Source organism: Neofelis nebulosa, chromosome 7 (genome assembly GCF_028018385.1).
Source record: "Neofelis nebulosa isolate mNeoNeb1 chromosome 7, mNeoNeb1.pri, whole genome shotgun sequence".
Lineage (NCBI taxonomy): Eukaryota > Metazoa > Chordata > Mammalia > Carnivora > Felidae > Neofelis > Neofelis nebulosa.
In genome coordinates, this window is record NC_080788.1 from 14,711,783 (window position 1) to 14,719,790 (window position 8,008).

Below are 8,008 nucleotides of genomic sequence, written 5' to 3' on the forward strand. Positions count from 1 at the left end.
AAATAAATAAACTTATAAAAAGAATGGAAAAGGAAAAGTTGCATGGGAGAAAAACAAGGTACCAGCAAAGATCCATGTCCTGTAACCAATTCGTGACAAGACACTGCACCAGGACCCAGGTGGTCTATCTCCTCTCTCGGACCTTTCCCGAACTGTGAAGGTTTCTCACCCCCAGCAAGAGGCAATTTGCATCGACACAGAGATGAAGGCTGGAGGAAAAACATAAATGCTCCCTCTAAAAATTTTTTGGAGGAGGAAAGAGGTTATAGCCAAGTCAATCAGGGCTAACAGGCATCTTTGGAGAGGAGAGAGAGAAGGTCTGCAGAGAACATGTTCGCAGGTATGCCGGTCAGAAAGATAAGCCAAATGGCCAGGTCGAGATGGACAGCGTGCACCAAGTGAGTCAAGTCGAGGTAAAACATTCAGCACCTTGTAAGGTTTGCGTCTGATTGAGGCCGACGCTGGGGATCCTTGTCTCTGCACCCGTTCTCTGGACTCGGCATCCATTGTCAGCACATCGCCAAGTCCTTTTATCCAGCAGGAGAAATGTGGTGGGAGGGGGGAGGTGAGGGCCAAGAAGGGGAAACCAAGGGCAGTGCCGCCGATGCTCTGTGATCTGGGAGCGCGTGAATTTTAGGTCAGCTAAATCAGGACACAAAGCTACAGCTGCTAAGCCACAAAGGCCCACATATAGTTTCTCTGGCTCAATTGCTTGCCATCCTGAAATCTGCGGAAGAGAGCCTTCCATGGGGGAACCTTCTTCTTCCCCAATTAGTGCCTTTTCACAGTGGCAGGCTGGAAAAGGTTTTACTCGGCAACATTACTGAGTATCAGTAATATGCAAAAGATCTGTGAAATCAATTCCCATTATTTCAAGGGACGCTGCCTAGTAAAAATAATGCATAGTAAAAACACTGTAATGAAACCACTGCTTAATCTGCTGTGATTATCTAAGACGAACCAGCAACTGTTTCATTCTTATTTCACAGCATCTGTGCGGTGGTGCATCCACTATGTGCGCCACAGCCAGGCTTCCTGCTACGACAGTCGAAACTGTGGATTTCGGGGTGTCGCTGGGGTAGAGGTTCCAGGGGATCAAATATCGGGGCTGAAGGTCATTAACATTCCCCGTTGTTGCCTCTCTGTTTCATGCTTTTCTGCACTGTTGGTTCTCTGAATCACCTTTCTCGTAAGAAAAAAAAAAAAAAGCTTAAAGAAAAAAGTACAGGAGCGAAGTGTTTGGTTTGTTATTGTTTTTTGGGTTTTTTTTGTTTTTTTTTAAGCTGGATTGATCATTATGCAAATGGCTCACTGCCCACATCCCCCCTCCCGGCCGCGTGCCCCTCTGCCCCTGGCTAATAACAGTCAGCCTTGTTTGGCCGCCGCTTGGCAAAACTCTCCAACATTTTTGCCGCTCTATATTTCAGCCATGACTTTTGTCATATTTTGAAGAGAAGCGTGCACCTGGCCAACCCACTTGCATGCCAAGCTCTCTCGCCCATTGAGATTTCAAATGGATTTGCATCGATTGCCCTATGAAATTTAGAATGTATAAAAAAAAAAAAAACGCAGCAGTAAAAAGTCACACTGGAATTTTCTTATAGAGTTCAAAATAAAATACAGCGCATTGTGATAGGTAGCATTCACTTTCCAGTATCTTTAAAAACGCAGGAGGGTTTTTTTTTTCTTTTTCCTTTTTTCTTTTTTTCTGCCTGTGCAAAGAGGAGGAAAGAAAAGCAGCTAACAAAACGTGTCATGAGAGTAGAATGCATTTTTCTTTGGGCACAGCTGATGCAAAAAAAAAAAAAAAGGTCTTTGTGTTTTTATTACTGTTATTATGCCTTAAAATTAACCTGGTGCACAGGTATTTGGTATTGGACAGTTTGTTATTACCTTTAAGGTAATCGCTTTAGTGAGAAATAGAGCCCCCCCTTTTCTCCGGCGATTTGATTTTTTTGCTTCCACAAGAGTATCCCCAGGATATTCCCAATATTCCTCTGATGCTATCCGCTCAGGCAGAGAGAGGTTATGCGGTTGCCAGTTGTGGTCACTAGTGAAAACTCGGGGAGGCAGCAGGCTTCTGAGATTGACACGCAGTCAGGAACAGAAGCTCCCCGAAAATGCTCAGGCCAAGGAAGCCCCCCGCCAAAATGCCAAACAGCCCCTATTTCCGGTCAAGCTGGAAGGTACTCAGGAATCACTTCAGATGCTGTTAAAACGCAGATTTTGATTCAGTGGCTCCGAGATTCTGCATTTCTGACACTTTCTGTGCTGCTCTTTCGAGGACCACACCCCGAATACCAAGGTTTGAGACAACTGCGCCCTTTCCTTTCCCTCGGGTGTCACCTATATTTTAAAACAAATTTCTGAAGTCATATAAAACTGGGCCCAAGCCTAGGAAAATGGAAAGCCATGGCCCCAGACCCACAGACACAATCTTGAAGGAATTTCTCAAAGTCAGGCAACATGCCCCAAACACGAGGCAGCGAGAGCAAGAACGAGCTGGGACACAAAGAAACATATCAGATGGCCAGGAGATCCGAAGACTGTCCTTACCCTCTCAAAAACACCAGTTGACATGATGGCATCTATTTTCAATATCTTTGATTCTAGACGTTTTGATCTAACGATTTAATAAGTATACGCCATCTCTTAGAGCAGGTTTAAATCCACTTTGTAAAGAAGAGATCTGTTGATTTTAAATACATACAAAATAAAATTTTATGCTCAGTTCTTATGCCATAAAGGGTAGTTATTATTTGTGACATTCTGATTGTGGCGACGCGGCTGGGCAGTTGATGATTCACAATGTCATTGGAGAATCCACACCACGTCCTAAAGACATCTTGGCCAATTGTATGGATGCATTTTGACAAGCGGAGCCAAGTAGCAAGCTGAAATGTGCCCCTTTAAAAATTTGAATAGGAAACAAATCATATGAATAGTTTCTAATGGATATTATGTAAAATTCGTTCCAGGTGACACCCTTACTTTATCCTACGGCAGAACAAAAAGAATTAGTTTTTATTTGAAACTCTCAAAAACAATTGTGCAGTGATTATTTGTGTGGGTTCATCTCTCTGTACCTGTCCCACTCTGCATGTAAAGTCCTTCTTGGTATAACCAGACATGTGGCCACACCAGCAATAATGGGCTTTCTCTCTCTCTCTGTCTCATCTTGACTTCTGGGTCACCGTAGTCTAAGCAAGAGAGTCTCATCAATTATAAACCTATCTTGTCTTCTGGCAAAAAAAAAAAAAAAAAAAAACCAGAAAGGGGAAAAAAAGGAAAAAAATGGGCATAACATTGCCGCTGAGTGTTCTTATTTCCTTCATGTTACAATGCAAGTTTTATAGAGGGAGTCTGATTTTTAAACGAACATTACAAATACAAACACTATAGGAAGGTAGTGATTTCATCTCGGTCACATAGAGAGGTACCTGTGAGGCAAAAAGCACAGATGTGATCTTCACATGTGTAGGGCATGATGTATTTTTAGTCCACAGTAGGATTGAAAACCTAAAATGGATTTTTTTCTTAGTTTATCTGTGGCAATCTATGGAGATAATGTATCTGTACATACGAGTCGGCAGAGGGAATGACAAGTAGCTTATAACTTTAGGAACCTGACCAAAGTAATATTCTAGAAGCCCTAGCAAATAAAAGAATGTAAGTCCAAATTGAGCATCATCCCATGAAGGAGCTGTCTACTTAATCTGCCAATGACTCCATCTCAAAGTCCCGTGTGGAAAACAGGTTTTACTCCTTAAAGGAGACATCAGCCAAAGAAATAAAACACTTTCCTTCCGTTCCGATTTAGAAGGATTCCTTTCCAGGAAGGCTAACGTCCTGAACTGACTTTGAGAATAAGTCACTCTTTATTGCATAGGTAGCTCGTTTCTGTCCTTGTTTTGCGAAACGCCCCCCCTTTCTGGGCAATTTCAAACACGCCTCCACCTCGAGCGGTGGATGATTCTGGAAACGCTGCATTGTGCACATCACTGCCAACGACTCCAAATCTGAAGAATGCTCTTTTTCACAGATCGGGATAAACAACCAGAGTTGGAAGTGTCACTGGAAGCCTGCATCGTAGGTTGTGAATTGTTCCAGTGTTATTTTTACAAGTGATATGTTTATTTTGTGATCAGTTAGAGGTTCGGTCTACGTGTCCCAGCTGAGAATCCCAAGCACTTCCTCCATTCCCAAGAAATGGAGAACACCTGGAAAAGGACTCTCTGTAAAGAAATAAAAAAAGAAAAAAATAAAAAATAAAAATCAAAAAAATACAAGCGCTCACCCCAAACACATGCAGACAAGTTGCGTGGCAAACGCCGATCTGTTTCCAGTTCAGAAACAAACACCCACGGATACAAACCGAGTAGAAGACGTCTGTCTGATTGTCCCTCTCCGTGAGTCTTTGGCTTCAAACAAGCAGATAGAGAAATAAACATTCCCCAAAAAGCACCTCCCTCCCCGTGCCATTAGGATCTCCAAAGTAGATAAAAAGTGGTTCTGCCGAGACTGAATTGCCGTGGCAATTCCAGGGAGAATCCCGGTTTTAGCACCACGGTACCAAATTTGTCATTTAGGGAAGCTCCCGCTCCCTTTATTGAGTTCCACTGTAGCGAACAATTTCTGCCTGCATCCCTCGTGTGTTCTTTTGGTTTATTATCTTTCACTGTGAATTGAGCCTCGACAATCAGTTTCACGGGCAGCGTAATTTCGCTCACTGCTTATACATATGAGGAGACACCCCTCCCTGCCTCCCCCTCTCCCAATGTTCTTATCAAATGAAGAATTGTGGATAAGGGTTAGGTGCAGATAAACATGAGTGTAGCACTTCCAGAAAGGTCGTGACCCCCCCATAAGGTGCTTCTTGTTATGCCTGACCTTCAGATTTTCATCATCAGCCCGCCTGACAACTTAATAATGCAGAAGAGCAGGATTCATTTCGCCCCTCTGAGAAAGCCAGCACGGGACGCCCTTTTCCCTGATTATTTCCCTGCACTCCCGGCTGCCCTTTATAAGCCAACCAGAACGCCATCAATCATGCTCCTCTCTTCCCTCGCCTCCTCAGCCCCCGGTTCTGCAGGCTCTAAAGCTGCCTTGTTCCTTTTGTCTGGGGCTGGAATGTGTATACAAAGATCCCCAAAAAGGGGGGCGATGGAAAAGATCACCTTTAGTGCATAACTGCTCCCCTTCTGTGCATCTGCGTCTGAACGCTGTGGATTCCTTTTTTCTTTCTCATTTTGTTCTCTCTCTCTCTCTCTCTTTCTGGTAAAGAAATGCTTTTTCAAAGTTCTTATCTCATTTGCGTGTATTTCTGTCATGCACCATCTCTCTTAATGAGCTGCGATGAGTGCCGGGGGTTTAAAACACCCTGAATGGAAGTTAGAGGTTTCTCTGGTTTTCTGCCCTGGCTTCTTCCTTATTGTGGGTATTGTTGTTATTAGAGATTTTATTGTTCGAGAAGTAGTAAGAGGAGATGAAACCTGTTTCACACCTACCTTCGCAACCCTCTTTTCTCCTTGATGCAGCAGAGGAAAAAGGAGACGAGGATGAAAACAGGCCGACGGGGAAAGAAAACAGTCGTGGCGTTGGGGGCGTAATTGGGCATTTATTTCACCTCGGTCAGAAGGAAAAGTGGCACGCCTAAGTTTGGAGGGAGGAGCATGAGTGCGTTTGGAAGATGATGATGTGGATTGGGATCGGATCCTAATAGCTGTAATAAACGTGTTCCATAAAATATGCATGGACTTCACCCTTCAACCTCGCAAGTGTTTTCCAGCCAATAAAGAAGTGCTTTCAGAGGGCAGTAGAGGTTGGGTCTCACCAATGGGTCCGGGGTGCCTTCTGCCAGCACCAGGACCATGGTCTTTGCTCTGTCAAAAAGGGACAGCATCTCCCCTAGGCCAGTAGCTCACTCAGCTGGATGAGGGACTGTCCTTGCGTTCCAGGCTGCCTGGTGAGTAGGACGGAAACCTGCACCCAGCTGGATTGGGGTGTTAACGTCAGCCCCGCTCGCGTTAGGCTGATGCTGAATTAATTTTTCTTTTTTAAGAAAGAGAAAGGAAACGCATACACTGTGAAAAAGACAATAGATAACAGATTCATTTGATTGCCAAATATCCATTTAAAAACAACAACACCAAAAAGGAAGAGAGCCTAAATTACCTTTGACAATAACAAAGCCAAGGGGTAAGTGCAGAAAACACATCACATAATGTTTAACCCAAGCGATACATCTATTCTCTCCGTACCGATAAAAAACCTCAAAACTCTGTGTTGAATTGGAACACAAAGTCCCCAGTTTTGTCTTCTTGAGTGAGTGACTGGCAGCCTGGAGAGAAGAAGGCTCTCGGTAAACACGGGTTTATCGAGGGTATCGCGGGCCTAATATGTACTTGGTCCTAAGTGAGATGCCATGATGTTCAGAGCCTGATATTAACTGGAAACTTGTGTTGTAGATGTGTGGGGAAACTAAAATCAAGGTGTCTGATACTAACATCTTATTTTGAACACCTATGTCCAGAATGAATAATGTTAGATAGGAGCACTTAACCTTGACTTGACTTCTAAGAATTTAATGTGGGTGTTGTTCATCTTGCATCTATCTCTCTACCTATCTACCTATATTTTCATTTTTTTTTATTTTAAAAACTGTGTAAAGCTTATTTATTTATTTTGAGGGAAAGAACACACGTGGGCAGAGAGAGAGCGGGTGGCGGGGGTGGGGGAGGCAGAATCCCAAGCAGGCTCCACACTGTCAGCATAGAGCCTGATGTGGGGCTCGAACTCACAAACCATGAGATCATGACCTGAGCCCAAACCAAAAGTCAGACGCTCAACCAACTGAGCTACCTGGGCGTCCCTGCCTATATTTTTTAAAATAACGGGGTCGCTGTACTTATGCTTTGGATTATTCTGGAAGACCAGAGATGAAAACCAAAATACGTCTGCCAAGAGATCTTTAATTTGGTACACTGAGAGAAGACTGGAAACACCAGGAATGATGATCAATCACCTCCCTCCACCCTATGTGCCTTCCATGATTATACTGTAGTTTTTAGGCTAGTGTAAACCAGCTGGGAAGGTCCCTCTGAAGATGCAAGTTTAAAGGAGGAGGCGATACATTTATCTTGATATTTCTTGAGTTTGATGCTTCCCAAACATGCAGGCAGAGTTATCTTTGGAAGGACAGTTGTATACATGAGTACAGGGGTGAGATCAAGACGAAGCAGATCGTTAAAACCATGAGAAAAGATAGAAAAGTGTGAGGGATGAGAAAAGACATAAAGAGAGCAACCTAAAAAAACACCAAGGTTAAAGGGTTGCTGGAATAAAGAGAAGTCTGTGTACGAGGCAGAGAAAGGTTAAGAAGTACAAAATGAAATGGCTTTGTTTACATGTTTATTTACTTGTTTAATGCTTCTCTCCACCTCCGCTTGCGTGTAAAGTTTCTCTAGGGGAAGTCCTGGCTCGCAGATCTATCTGGAATGTAATAGGACGCCAAGTAAATATTTGTTTACACATAAAAATGAATGGGTGGGTAAAAGGGAAACCTGGAGAGTGTGGAACTGAAAGAACATAGAAGTCACGCTTAGCAAAAAAGGACAGAAAACGGAATAGAGAACGCATAGTTTAAGGACTGGAAAGGTAGACATTGGACTGACCAGTTAGGAAGTTATTGGTGATTGGTGGAGGGCTCTTTCCACAGAGCAGTGAGAACAGAAGCTGGGCCACCACCAGCCACAGTCCCCTTTGTCAGCACCTCACTGGAGTCGTCATAATTGTTGCCAGGTGAGCAAATCCCACCTTCCAGTGATGAACCGCCCCCCAAGGGGCGGGACTAGGCAAAATGCCTTCTGCTGAAAGTGCTCAAGCTGCCGTCTCTCTGGGTCCTCCCTGCAGACCAGTTCATACAAAGGGAAGCATTCAGCAAGCGGTGGGGCAGGTCTTGAACAAGACGATTCCCTAGGCGGTCTCTATGGTGAGGGGAGTCAAGAGA

At 43.9% G+C, this 8,008-nt stretch overlaps 1 long non-coding RNA gene across 1 annotated transcript; it reads right to left on the minus strand.

Moving 5' to 3' along the window:
* Positions 1–3,323: 3,323 nt before the first annotated feature.
* On the minus strand, positions 3,324–7,760 carry LOC131518120 (uncharacterized). Its single transcript, XR_009264926.1, has 3 exons — positions 7,674–7,760; positions 7,407–7,491; positions 3,324–4,235 (listed from the first exon to the last, which is right to left on the minus strand). It is a non-coding gene; the product is annotated as an uncharacterized LOC131518120 (long non-coding RNA).
* Positions 7,761–8,008: the final 248 nt, after the last annotated feature.